A 14,304-nucleotide genomic window follows, 5' to 3' on the forward strand; every position below is an offset into this window, starting at 1 on the left:
TAGTAGGATCTTTCAAGGGATTATACAATTTAAGGTCTAATGCTCCAAATACTTAAAACACAGGACTAACATTAGACACATGAGTAAAGCTAATCACATGCATAAGGATGTTCAAGATTGAGCATGGTACATGTAGTAATAAAAATAATTTTAGTCATGGGCCTGATTCAATCCTGTGTGAAATCCTGAGAAATGTTCCCATTTGCTTATAAAGATATTGGATCATGGCTAGAACAAAAATATACAAAGGAAATCTAGCTTTATGTTTTAAGGCACAATTGCTTGTCATTGTTGAGAGAATTTACCATCTCTTCCAAATAACCATTCACATATTACACGCATTAAGTATATGTCACTGTCGAAGGTAGAGTGCTAGACAAGACAGATCGGTGGGCCAATCCAGTATGGCAAATTAAAGAGATTAATGGTTTGGTTTTAGTAGAGTAGCTGTTTTATTATATGGTTATTCTTAATATTCTGGACCTAATTAGGAGACAAAGCTCAAAATTACAAACTATGCTCAACTTATCCTATTGAGTCTAGGATTTGCTAAGTATGTTGCCTCTAAGACTAGCCACCATTTTGACATTCCTTAAATAAAATTCCATATCCTCCAAATTTCAGCTTTAACTTGATCCACATCTAAACTTTTCCTCAAAGGGTCATGGGTGAGGGTCAGAGAGTTTGAAGGTAGTGGGTGAAATCTTTCAAAATTAACCCCAATATTTTAATGTATTGGAAGAAGGTGATTGTTTTAAAAAAATAACCTAAGTCTGATGCCTGACTTTTCAGCTACACTATTATCCCTTTAAATGACCCAGGTGAGATCCATGCCCCTGTTCTGGCCACTTTACACAGAGAAAAGGGCTGGAGTAGCATAAAGGTGCCCTTAAAAACCATATATCTAACTGGGGAGGATTCACCCAGTGCAGGAATTGAGGAAGGCAGACATAATGCTGTCCTCTTTGCTAGCCTTGGGGCATGTGGGAAAAGACTAGAGGTGGGAGCAGGAGGGGAATATAGGGCACAACCACAGCACACAGTATTGGGCAGATTCCCAGCAGCACTGTGATGTACAGAGCAGTCCAGGGTGGCTGCTGTAATTTAGACAAGCTCCCACAGGTTATTTAAATTACACTGGGGGCCTCTTCACCTCCAGAGCAAACTGGGAGTGTACAAAGGTAGCTTAAAGCCACCATAGCAACTCCTCTTCTTGGGTTATAAGTTTTGTGCTGCACAGCTCAAATTCACCCTCCAGAGCAAGGTCTCTGCATTTTGGTGCCTGGGGTTCCTTCTAGGCCAAGTGCTCCTAGGCCTTTTTCTCCACCTCTTTTGGCCAAGAAGGTCAGTGCTTGGGAGCTGCCTCAGCTAGCAGACCACTGGTCCTTCCCTCAGGCAGGGAGGTACTTAGCTCCTGCCAGCCCCAATTTGAGTCCAGCTCCCTCCTTTTCTCTCTCCTCCAGGCCTGGCATTGGCTGCAGATATAATGGCATGGGGCTAGCTGCGCCCAGAGGCTCTCTTTAACCCTGCCCATGCTGATGGACGGTTTCTCTGCTTCACCACACTGGGCCTTAGTGATTTACCTGCAGTCACTAAGTAAATTGGCGACAAAGTTGGGAAGAAAACTAAATAATCTGGACTTCCAGTTTCCTACTTTAACCACCAGAAACCACAGCCTCCCCAATCATAACAGTTGTACTCACGTTACCTTAACACTAGAAAGAGTTTTCTAGATTTCTTCTGCATACACTTTCTAAAACTGAAATTACAGTATTTGTTGTTACTCTGCTTGTTTTTGTTCAGCTATCAGCCTTCAAATATAACTTTCTAATGTCAGCATTTTAGTGTGAGCTGCAAATAAATATTTACATCATTGCCATATGGGGAGCAGTGAACTGTGCTAAATAAGTCACACCCTCAAGAACTACATCCAAGTGTCTGTAAATACATGAGAGTGTTTGAACATCATTCTCCTCTTCATATTACATTTCAAACAGCAGTGTAACGAAAACATAATGCCATCTCCTTACTGAGGGGATAGTTAAGATAAATCATATGCATTTGCTTTATCTACTAATTTTGTAGCTTTATGTAGGACAAAAACAAAGGAATCAGGTTTGTCTGCCAGGTTATGTTCATTATAAACTTATGTTGCTTTTTGTACACAATTCTATGCATTATCCTTTAGTGGTCTGATTTTCAAAGGTGCTGAGCATCTGTGTCTCCCACCAACTTCACTGAGATTTATGGGTGCTTGGCTCTTCTGAAAATGAAGATACACATACATATAAATTTTTTCTCTTACAATTTGTTTTGTTATTATTATTATTTAAACTAAGCCATATATATATATATATATATATATATATATATTATATATATATAAAGCATTGTACAACTGGTGGACTATGCCAGCCAAATTATGCTACTCCTAGTTTTTTTTAAACCAATAGTTTATTTTTAAACAGACTTCATTATTTCCTAAAATGTCCATATTTCTGTTTTCTTGCTGAAGACCAATTTAGCCACCTTTACACTCTCCCAGCTCTGGGATGATCCAGGGGCCAGAATAGCTCCCTGCATAACAGTTCTGGGACTGTCTAATTTATGACATCCTGTCACTGGCTTTCTATGGGCAGCAAAAGTGCCCAGAATCTCCACAGCACTATGTGCTGCAGCACTACTACCATCACTGTCCCCAACCCTAGTACACCCTGTATACCAGGACTTGCTAGAGGAAGATATGTACTAGTTGGACTCTCTAGAGTTTTCCACATAAGGTTCAGAGATGGAGTAAATAATTTTTCACATAGCATTAATTCTTGCATCTGACTTAATTGATTTTGTATGTCGACAAGCCCCTTAAAGGTGTTACGAAAGCAGGTGTTGGTGTGAGGATGGTTGCATAGGTAATGGTTGCCTGTTTTACTCTTTACACAAATCCTTTGGCCCCAACACCCACACAGCTGGAATAGCAACTTCAGGGTAGCTGCATAGTAGCCTCCTACCCTTGCTCTGCATTGCTGGAGGAAGAGAATGAATTTTATCTCCCTGACCCATCTACACTCAATCTGCCTGGAGTCCACATACTTGGATTTGAGTGATGTCACAGGATTGCTGTCCCCTTTTGGCAAATCCAGGCCCAGGTAATGTGATGAGGTAATTTAAGGGGAATGAGCCCATCTAGGCAGTTAATTGACTAACTAGCACCTGGGCCTGATAAAAGGCCATCTGGGTTTGGCAGTAGGGAGGTGTTTATGGTGAAATTATGGAGACTGCAATTCTCGGAGAAGCCTTGTATGGTTCCTTGTGGAGAAACTGGAGAACAGGATTAGGAGCTTAAAAACCTCAGAGAGGAGGGCTGTACAGCCCCCTGCACCCAAGGGGAAGGACTTTATTTCAAGGTAATTTGGATTTAGCAAAGTGCAACTGCAGCAGGGGAACTTTGTCTTACACCCTCTTGGACTATGTGGAGTTTGTGAAGGCCTGAGACCGAAAGGGAGGGAGTCTGGTAGACAAGCTCTCCCTGGCTTCTCTTGTGCTCAGTGCAACCTGGCTTGCCTTAATCATTGTTCATATTGGAATAAACCCATCCTGCAGGCCCCATTTCTTCAGTCAATACATAAAGTTGATCAAACCCTGTGCTGCCTTTTCTTTTGGAGTTGATAACTTACTATTTCCTGTCATGGAACCTCCTTGACAGGCTTCTGCTGTTGCCCAGACATTCCCAAAACTGGAACTCCTGCCACCATGGCTGCCCCTCCATACCCCAATGAGGAAAGGGTAAACCTCTTACAACCAAGGTAGGTGTCTGCACTGTGCTACAGTCATCCCTCCTTGGTGACAGTCTCGGAATCCCACCTAGTACCAGTTGTCACATGCTGTCTGTCTTGTAGAGCCCCCTGCTGACCTTGTGTGGTGCTGTGTGCTGGTGCTTGTGTGGTGCCTCAGTTTCCCCTTTCTTTGAGCACCTCAATAATTCTGCACAGTCCACAAGAGTATAAAACATTAAATTAGCTCATCACAGGAAGCCAGAGCCAAGAATGCCTCATAGGGGCCAGCAACCCTATGACAAGTTGATTTCCTCCATAGTGCATAAGTAATAGTTTTGAAGAGGAGTTTTACTCTTTTGTGTGCTTTTCAGAGAGATTTGAGTGAGGTAAGGATGGTGGCTTGGTGTGTAAGTTTTCGGAGAACATTTCAAATATAGGAAACAACAGAGGGAAGAAAACAAAAATGCTGTTACAAGAAAGGAAGATAGATAAATAGATCCACAGTTCCCTCTTTTAGTTGTTGTGTTGACTCAGCAGGGCTACATGGAGTAAAAAACAGTAAACTTATTTTTGTTGCTAATGTGTGCAGATATAACTCAACAGACCTGCTCCCTGAGTGTAAAAAAAGTGCCATTTTCTGTGTTCATAGTCATCTGTTCATTTTAGTGACATCAGTAAGTTGAATTTTACATTAAGCAATTTATCTTACAGGGCTAAATTCACATCTAGCCTACACTAGTGTAACACTTTTAGGTCAGTGGATTTTTACCTAGTAATAGCAGCAATTAATTTGTTCACAGATTTTAAATGTTGCTGGATGGAATAATAAGGTGTATTCATAGCCAAGGCCTTGGAGACGCTGAAGAACATTTGAGAGATTTCCTTTATTTTAATAGTTACCATAAACCCTTTATTTTGGGAGCAGTTTCCAACTGATGGCAGAGGGAGTCTCCTATAGCACAGCCAACCTTTTCATTAAGGGTATCAGTATGAATAGTGATCATCTCTGAGAATTTCTATAAATGTAAATCATTTGACATATCTGAGGAGGAGGTCATCCTTGGAAATGAAAACGAAGTGAGCATCTTGTCAGTCCTAAAGGTCTCGAGACAAGTTGTCACTATTACAATCTGCTTTTTTGTTTTTTTTCCTAATTAGTGGCCACTAGCAGAAAAATTTAATAAAACTCAAAATTCATGCATGGAAATATACTATAAATATTTTATCAGCTTTTAATCTGTCTTAGTATTTTAAGTCACGTTTAATTAGGTGCTTTATAAAGCACCTCCAAGAGCTATGGCTGCTAGGTACCATAAAAATATATTATTGTTAAAGTAAAATGGAGCTGAAGATCCCACAATACAAACTCACAATACATGCCTCAAGGATCAGCATGGAAGCACAGTACCCCAGTATTTCACGTTTTCAAAGTATGAAAATGTTCTTTAAAAAGTAGTGACAAGCAATTTGCTGCATTAGAAAATAACAGTTCTGTTCTTCCTTTCCTTATTTTCTTTATCAAAAATGGTAACTGTTGTGAATTGGAGAGGTGGCTCCTGCTGGCAAGTAGGAATTTTGCCTCAAACAGAAGATCAGATCCATGATCAAGAGGCACAGTTATCAATCATAATTTGACCTGCTTGGTCTGTGCTATACCTGCTGCAGGTATCAGAGTATTTATTTTTATTAGAGTGGAATTCATCCAGACTCTGAGGACCCAGGCAAGGTACTCTGCACCTCCAGAAGCCTGGCATTGCTCCTCAGTGGGAGGGGATGGCTGTTTGGAGAGAGCCATTGGGCAGGTAGCAGGAAATCTCTGCATTTCATAGAGAGGCATCTTGCTGGCACCAAATAATTGATGCAGAAGGGACTGTTGAGAGAAGGCCCAAGACACATCCTACCTATGTGGATCAACTGATGGAAAATAACCTGCAGAAACAGTGCGGAGTGGCCACTGCCATTAGTTCAGCCCAAGGGTTTGGGATTGCAATTTGTTCCCTCCACAACTTCCATGGAGATCCTCAGAGACAAAGCCCCTGAGGAGAAAGGGAACATATTTCACTCTAAGCAAAGATTTACAAGTAACTTATTTTTAAGTAAGATGAAAGTGATATTTTGCATTTTTTCTAAAGTATTTCCTGTAAAATGACAAATTAGTTTAACTGTTTGTGTCTCTGACTTGCATTTAAAAACCAACAAAAATAATCCATTTTATAGGCCTGGGTTTTCATTTCCTGTACTGGACACTTTTTAAAAGCCATTTATTTATCCACAGGGGAACAGTTTCAACAAGAGAGATTGAGAGTGCCCACATCAAGCCATCCCATAGCCTGGCAGTTAGGGCACTCGCTTGAGTGGTGGCCGATCTTGTTCAGATTCCTTCTCATCAGGCAGAAGTGGGGGACTTGAACCATGTGTCACCTATATCGGCTAAGCACCCTACCCTAATCGCTGAGGTAAAAGTTATGAGGGAGCTCTTCCTTTTCCTCCCAGCTTCTTGCAAGAAATGCCTTAGGTGCCTAGCTCCAGGGCAGGGTTCACATCTGATAATTACAAGCAAAGCTAGGTGCTTCCCAGTAGCTTGGACTTAAACACCTAATTCTATGGCTTGGTCTACACTGACTTCAAATTTGGTGGCAGTTGACAAGAGTTACGCAAGCTTCTCTGTGTAGCTTGTGTAACTCATGTTGACATCATAATTCCTCTTCTACGCAGCATCTTCACTGTGCTGCGCCACTTCAGGGGGTGGCTTTAACATGGCGATTTTTCAGATAGAGCAATCTGATGGCGGTGAATTTGCCACTGTCAGTGAAGATGTAAACTATGAGAGGGGGAGGGCTTAGGACACAACCTTCTCCAGGGGCAGCATGTGATGCCTGCCTTTGGGGAGACTGGGCAGAGGGGGGCACCAGCCCTCCCCCTGAGGCCCTGCCCACACTCCACCTCTGTTCCACCCCCAGCCGCCACATGCCACTGGGGGAAGAGTTGGCCCAGCCTGCCCCTGGTGCTGCAGCTACTACCCTCCAGTGCTGAAGGAAATGCAGCGTGCGGCCTGGACCAGGCAGGGCCGGGGCTGCACCCCCAGAAAGCAAAGGCTGCCCGCTCTCCATGCCAGGTGGTGCAGAGCTCAGCCAATGCAGGGGGTCTGGGTGGGCCCCTCTCAGCCTACTGCCCTGCCTGCCGCTCGCCTATCACGCGCACCTCTTTGCCCCCTCCCTCATCCACCACTTGTGCCTCTGTGGGGGGGGGAGAGGATGAAAAGGCATGAGCAGGGGGTGGGGAGAGGTCTTGGGGAAGAGGGCCAAGAGGAATCAGGACCCGCCTGGACCCCCACACGAGCTGGACTCTGTGCCACCAGACAGGGAGGGTGGGTGCCCTTTGCTTTCTGGGAGTGCAGCCATGCCGGGTCCCAGACTGTGTTCCCTGCGGCACTGGAGGGCAGTAGCTGTCATACTGGGCCCCTCCCAGGCTGGATCTGCTGCATGCAGAAGCAGACACTGGGGGTGGGCCTGGGCCAGGGCCAGACCAACTTCTCCCATGATACCATGTAGAGAACAGGAGTGGGGCGTGGGTGGTGCGGAGAGGCAGGGGAGCTTCCCGTGGCAGCTGGTTAGGGACGGTTAGCCTCCCCCAGTGTGTTATACCCACCACCTATGCCCCTTTTGTGAGCATCTCCTATTGGCTAGTTTAGGCAGTGCTCTGCTTTAGTATGCTGGCTTTTGTGAATCACAGGTCTCTCTCTTCCCATTCATCATACAGGGAGGCGAGGTGCCTAACTCAGGCTTTGGGGATCAGTGTTGTTCCTGTGATATTTTAGGTGCCTAAAACTTAGGCCTGGCAAGGCTTAGCATCACAGCATCTCATTCCCTTTATCAATCTCCATAATGCATTTAATTTTTCAAATTTGCTGTACACTTTAAAAAGTGAGGTGGGAGTGCCCTCTTGTGTTTGAAAGATAATTATTTGAATACCGTTCAAAATAAAAAGCTAGCTAGTTCACCTGCCATGTAAATAGACTTTATTAAAGTTGTTTCAAGCCCTGACTTGCTCTTAAAGGCCTGATTGTACTGTCCTTCTATGTGTGGATCTCCCAGTGAAAGCTGTGGGAAGGATTTGTGCTAAAGAACTACATGATCATTTAAGACAAGTTAAACAAATCAGTTAACATTTCCTGTATCTGAGATCCAATCCTCTCTTCACATATACCGATGCTAGACAAATGTTCAAACAGACCACATAAATCTTATCCCTTGAAGAATCTTAGAGATGTGGTAAGCAGTAGTTATAAATATAATATTGGCACAATGAACTAGCATCATTTCTTACCTTCATGGACTATTTCAAGTAGATTATTTGATACCTGAGATGATAGAAAGTAGTCCAGCTTTTTTCTCATTTTTACCATAGACACTATCATTGCAGAATTATATACTCACTCACGCAATACAATAGCATGCAAATTGAAGTCATTTTCTGAAGAAACTTCTCCTAGCTTTCCTGTCACTTGCTATCTGCTTATGCAGTAAGAGCTCAATCTCACAAGGTGCTGAGCACCCTCAATTCCCATTACCTCACCTCTGAGTCCAAAGAAGAAGAGTCAGATACTTCTGACAACAGAGGGGCAGATCTAGATAGGATTTGTGAAAAGCAGCCTGAGCCTGGGGATGGCAGTAGGGGGGAAATCATTGGAAGCTTTCCTCTCAACAGCACGGGCCTCTGTGGAGGCATGGGTAGCAGTATCACAGGATCTCAATGTAGTGAGATATGAGCATCAGGCATCGGTACCAGATGCAAACCTTCTACTCTTGGTGATACTGGTACCGAGAAACTAAGCAGGTCCCTTGTAGCTGCATATGCCTCTGAGGTGGTTGGGAGTGGCACTGTCTGATGGCTCTGCTAAGGTCTTTCAGGGGACGGCCTTGACAGACCTGGTACAGGCACTAGAGGTTATGATCCCCTCTTGATAGGTGATGAGTGTTCCAGGGAGATCTTCTCCCCGAATGCTTTGTGGAGTGTCTGCCTCTGTCTGGCTTCAATACCGACCCAGTGAAATAAGGTATCCAGCCGGAGGAAAGTCTAAGATTTTTCTTTGCTACAAGCTAATGGGACCGAGGAGCCACAGACATCTCTAGTGGAGAGCTTCGTACCAAAACTGATATATTTAGAGCATTTTTCTTGTGCAACTGTTCTGATGGGGGGATGAAGTGTTGCCTGCATAAGCAAGCATTTGATCCTCGCCCCTATCTATCTATCTATATATATATATAATATGGAGTGGGGCTTGAATTCTTTGCGAATATGACATTTGTCACTATTGTGGGATTTTCCCAAACATTTCAGGCAGGCCTGGTGTGGGTCGCTGACTGGCATGGGTTTAGCACAGGTCCAGCAGAACTTAAACCTCGATGAATGAGGCATCATTCCACTATTGATCCTGGTACTGAAAGATAAAAAAGCTCAAAAATATCTAAAATGGAAACCTAGCACTGAAAAAGCTATCTATAACTAACTACTAATTTACAACAGAGGACCTATACAGAAAGGAGTGAGGGAAGCACTTGACTTAACAAGTCTGAAATTGCTCTGATAACCATCACTGGTGGTAAAAAGGAACTGAGGGGGGTTGTGGGTGGCCCTACCCTCTCATAGCAGACCTCAAGGGTGGGTGGTAACACAGGACGCTTGAGCCACCCTAACAGGTACAGCTGGGGGGAGGGGAAGCCTCCTACAATGGTGCACAGGGTGCACACACCTACCGTGGAATCGATATGTTCAATCACTTGAAGATGAATATCACAAATACAACATTATTTCTTTAGTCTGAAAAATTGTGCAGTAAGAATCTCTTTACAAGTGGATGCATTTTGGTGTCTAGTAAATCCAATACTGGAACTAAGGGAAAATTAATACATTTCCATACAACAGTTTTGAAATTCTTCAAATCTCTCCTCAAAACTCACTTTTCTGTTATCCCTTTAGCCCCAACCCACATTCCAGAACCTATTTAACAATAGTGAATGTACAAAATAAATACCTCTTTATAGGCCAGATTAGCCTGTTAAAAACCCTGGAAAGAAGCTATGGGATGGGAAACTGCCATGATAAATCCTTCACAAAGATACTCTCCCTGCCAGTGAGATAATGGAGAATCTGAGGAACTGTGCTGGGTTCGGTTATCACTGTCCAGAGACAACTCCTAGGTAAGAAGCTAATTCTTTCCCCGGTTGCTGGTAAATGGGAAGACACCGACACTCCTGCCAATGTCCTCTCCTTGGACTCCACTTGGGGGCATCATTTTTTTTATGTCAACTTCCATTTAATAGGTGTCTGTTATATTTGAAGTCCCCAAGCCTCTATGACTGCTGGATAAAAGAGCAGCATTAACTCTCTTGGTCTCCTCCACCCCAATCTCCTAGCTGTTGCAAAGGATCTCTGCTACTCTATTCTACCCCAGGCTCTTGGCTGCTGTGATGGCGAGAGGATTAAGTGTTTGTTCTACTTTATCCTTTCTCCCAATCTCTGGTTTGAGGTCCCTTTGCCACTGGGTAGCTCCAGTGCTTCTGCAACTGCATTTAGCCTTCCTGAGCAGCAGCAGAGTGAAACTGTTATGATTCTTATCAGTTTCACTGATGTCCATCAAGGTTTCCAATAGTAGCAGTGAAAATTTACGAGAGTTTTCATCTTGCTGCAGTTTGGCAAAGCAGAAGCAAGGGCATTAGAGATGGCTATCTGCAGATTTAGGAAGACAGCACTGCACCCGTCCTTCATGTTTGCAAGTTTATCTACACAACCCAAAGGCTGAAATTTTTTTTTTTTTAAATGAAAACTGTCTCAGTTGCACAGCTGCACCTTTTACCCCTTTGTGGTTTCTGCGTGCACCCCTTCAGATCTCATCCTGCATTGGAATGGAATTACACAACTCTCCCACAACTAGAGTAGGCTCTTGGACACAGGACTCTGTGTATCAACCAATTTTACCAAGTGGGGCAACTGGACCCAGGGTCTCCCACCTCCTACGTTGGTGCCTTAACCACTGAACTACAAGAGCCATTTTTACACTTGCTCTCAGGCCTAATGACTATTCCACTGTGGATAAATACTTAAATAGTCAGCGGGCCTGAAAGTGAGTCTGAGTGACTCTGTAGTTCAGTGGGTAGGGCACCCACATAGGAGACTCTGTGTCTAGTCCCCCTGCTCCAGTCACTCTTTCATTATTTAGCCACATTGAGACAGTTTCTACAGGAGACACTGAAGGAGAACCACGTCAGAAAAACCCACGGCTCAGTGGTGTATCTGGGCAGTGTTCTATGTGTGTTGCGAGGGGTGTCTAGGCAGAACTCTGTGTATATTGGAGGGATGACTGGGTAGTGTTGTGGGGGTTGGGAGAGGAGGGCTTTTTGGGAGGGGGTGTGTGTGTGTGTGTGTGTGTGTGTGAGAGAGGGGGGTGTCCACATAGTGGGGGGTGTGTGTATTGGGGAGGGTGGGTCCAGGCAGTGCTGTGTGTGTTTGAGAGGTGTCTAGGCAGTGCTGCCAGCCCAGGGCACCCAGTGAACCCCTGTCACCTGCCTATGGGGAACTCCCTGCACAATTGGAGCCTTAATTTGTCTACGCAGGGGGTAATGCGCTCCACAGGAGTGTGATATCTAAAGTTCACTAATGTGTTGCAAAATAATTGGTGCATATAGACCCTACTGGTATGCTTTAATGTAGTACTATTTGAAACAGTACTGTATTAAAGTACACTAGAGAACCTTCAGTGTATACCAGCAGGGTCTACACAGACCAACTAATGCACAACACATTAGTATGCTTTGAAATCACATCGCTGTAGCGCTCATTATCCCACCATGCAGACAAGTCCTTTGGGTAAAATTCATAACTCTTTCACAAATCTTGAATAATTGAGTGTGGCTGGAGGCAGCTCCATTTTTGGGGACAGGCGAGTCAAGTCCATCTCTGTAACCAATAGGCAAGAGCCAGAACAGCCATACTACCCCTTTTGTGGTTGCTATCCCAGCTCCTGGGAGAAAAAAGTGTTCAAAATTGTTTTCTGGTGGTTCTCCTACACCCAATTTAAAAATGGATGAAGGGAGAGTTTTTGCTCAGTTTTTCTTAAAAACAAATTAACCTTCAGGTAGAGTCTAAGAACAGAAAAATTCAGCACTAGGGTGAACACTGCAGAAAGTTATGAGAATAAGAGGGTTATCAGGGAAAAAGCTTTGTAACATTACTTACAGGGGTCATCACTCACATCTCTAGGTATTGCACTCTGTAGTACATAAGTTCAGTGAATATGTTAGACAGTTAATCAAAAATTCTGTTTTTTCCCACCTAGACTACTTCTGTTTCTTCAATGAAAATATTTGTGGATTCAGATTCCAAGGCCAGAAGGGACCATTGTGGTCATCTAGTCTGACCTCCTGTATAACACAGGCCATGGAACGTCTGACATGAATGTGCTACTGTTCTTTAACTAAATGTTATGTTTTTTCATTTGATAGAAAACTGGAAAAAGAAAACAATCACATCCCTAAAGAAATTCCATGAAGCATAGAACTTTATCATAAGACTGAACACCTGACTAAAGAATTGAACATCACAAATCCAAAATGAAGGAACTATAGAATCAATCATTTATTTCAAATAAGTAATCCATTTTGGAGTGTTTTTAGTGTGGTCTGCTGTCTCTTTTAGCAGTAAACAAAGAACCTTTGTGGAATTAACATTTAGCCAACAATCATTGCATTAGGTCCACTGGAACATATATAAAAATTCATTCAAATGAGTTTGAGAGATCATAATTTTGTTGGAATGTTTTATATTCAGTTCTGCTTAATGAAAAAGGGTTTCCCCATCTGTGAATGCTGCATCAAGTCTGTGCAATTCACAAGATAGCCATTCTACACAGCTGTTGAATCACCTGGAAGTAATCGGTCAGTAGGAACACCTTTGACTTTGTGGAATCTAACAAGACCCCAATAAACTCCATTTGTTGAGTGGGAGCCAACGTTGACTTCATGATGTTTGGAATGAGTCCCAAACAGTCAAGTAAATGCAATGTAGTGTTGACAGGGGCGAGAAACTCCTCTCTGGAGCAGCCCTTCAGCAACCAGTCATTGAGGTAGGGAAAGATGTGGATTCCCTTCCTCCTGACGAGAGCCATGACCACTGCCAGGCATTTGGTGAAGACTCAGGTCAGAAGAGACGCCAAATGGGAGAACTATATACTGACAATGACATTCTCCTACTACAAAATGAAAAAACTTCCTGTGACTTGGTAGAATGACCACATGAAAATAAGTGTCCTGAAGGTCCAGAGCAGTGAACCAGTCACTCTGAGACAGAGCAGGGAGGATAGCTGAGAGAGTGACCATGTGGAAACTCACGTATTTGATTAATTTGTTGTGTCTGCAAAGGTTGAGGATGGGCCTCATCCTGCCCTTAGGTTTTGATGTCAGGAAATACTGGGAATAGAACCTGTGACTCTGTATTCTTGTGGAACTTCCTCCACCACCCCCAACATTAGCAGAGAGCTGACCTGCTTGAAGAGCAGTGTCTTGTGAGAGGGGTCGCTGAAGAGGGATGGGGGGAGGGGGCATAGAAAGGAAGTGGATGGTGTAGCCCAATCTGACTAGGACCCTTCTGTTGGAGGTAACTGAGACCCAGGCATTGTCAAAGCAGGCCAGCCTATCCACAAAGGACTGGAGGGACGACGAGGGCAGAAGAACAACAACAACTGGAACAGTGCTCTGGACTAAAGAGTCAAAATAGGCACTTAGCAGGCACCAAAGGAGGATGAACATACCAGCTGAGCCTTGAGTTCAAGCACTTCCTCTTGTGAGGCCATCTCTCTTCCTGGGATAGACTCACTGTCTCGGGGGGAAGGGCTGCATAAAAGGATACCGTGGCCTATATGGCTGTTGTTGCTGCAACTGTAGTGGTGTCTCTGCATGGGTGGTGTATATAACCCCAAAGACCTTCCACCCTACTGTTAGGACTCGGCTTTAGCTGGCAGGGGCCCCTCACTGAGGAAAACCTTTGGATGGCAAGTCCTACCATCACCTCCTCATGGTGGGAGTCGATAACTGGTGTGGAACACCAGGCGAATTGTGGAGGGTGAACCCCTCCCTTCAGGAGAGGGTTGGGGTGGGCAGCACCATTACAGTATGCTCCCCTGATAAGGGTAGCCACCCCCTGGCATAGATTTCTTCCCTGGCAAGGGTGGCCTCTCTCTGGTAAGAGATAGATTCCCCCTGTGAAGGGTTACATCTCTTAATTATGGAGAAATTGAATATAGATATTCATACCGGAGCAGTGCTGGACTGGGTTAACAATGCCCCTGCTGCTGGCTTTGATGCCCCAGTTAGCAGTGTTCAATATGTTAGGGGTCTAATTCAGGTCACAGGACCTATGTATAAGGAGGTTGTGCATGAGTGGATACCTCATGCAGAGGATACATGTGATCTCCTTTATGGAGATGATGCTATACTGGAGGAAATAGGCTGGATAGATGAGGACCAAGTGAGAGATG

General features: G+C 44.0%; 1 long non-coding RNA gene across 1 annotated transcript; it reads left to right on the plus strand.

The window, feature by feature from the left end:
• The first annotated feature begins 3,265 nt into the window (after positions 1-3,265).
• On the plus strand, positions 3,266-13,393 carry LOC137161434 (uncharacterized). The gene is made up of 3 exons (XR_010922068.1): positions 3,266-3,404; positions 3,704-3,803; positions 12,275-13,393. It is a non-coding gene; the product is annotated as an uncharacterized lncRNA (long non-coding RNA).
• Positions 13,394-14,304: the final 911 nt, after the last annotated feature.

Source organism: Emydura macquarii, unplaced genomic scaffold (genome assembly GCF_026122565.2).
Source record: "Emydura macquarii macquarii isolate MOO-44397 ecotype Brisbane River unplaced genomic scaffold, CSIRO-AGI_Emac_v2 contig_2297, whole genome shotgun sequence".
Lineage (NCBI taxonomy): Eukaryota > Metazoa > Chordata > Testudines > Chelidae > Emydura > Emydura macquarii.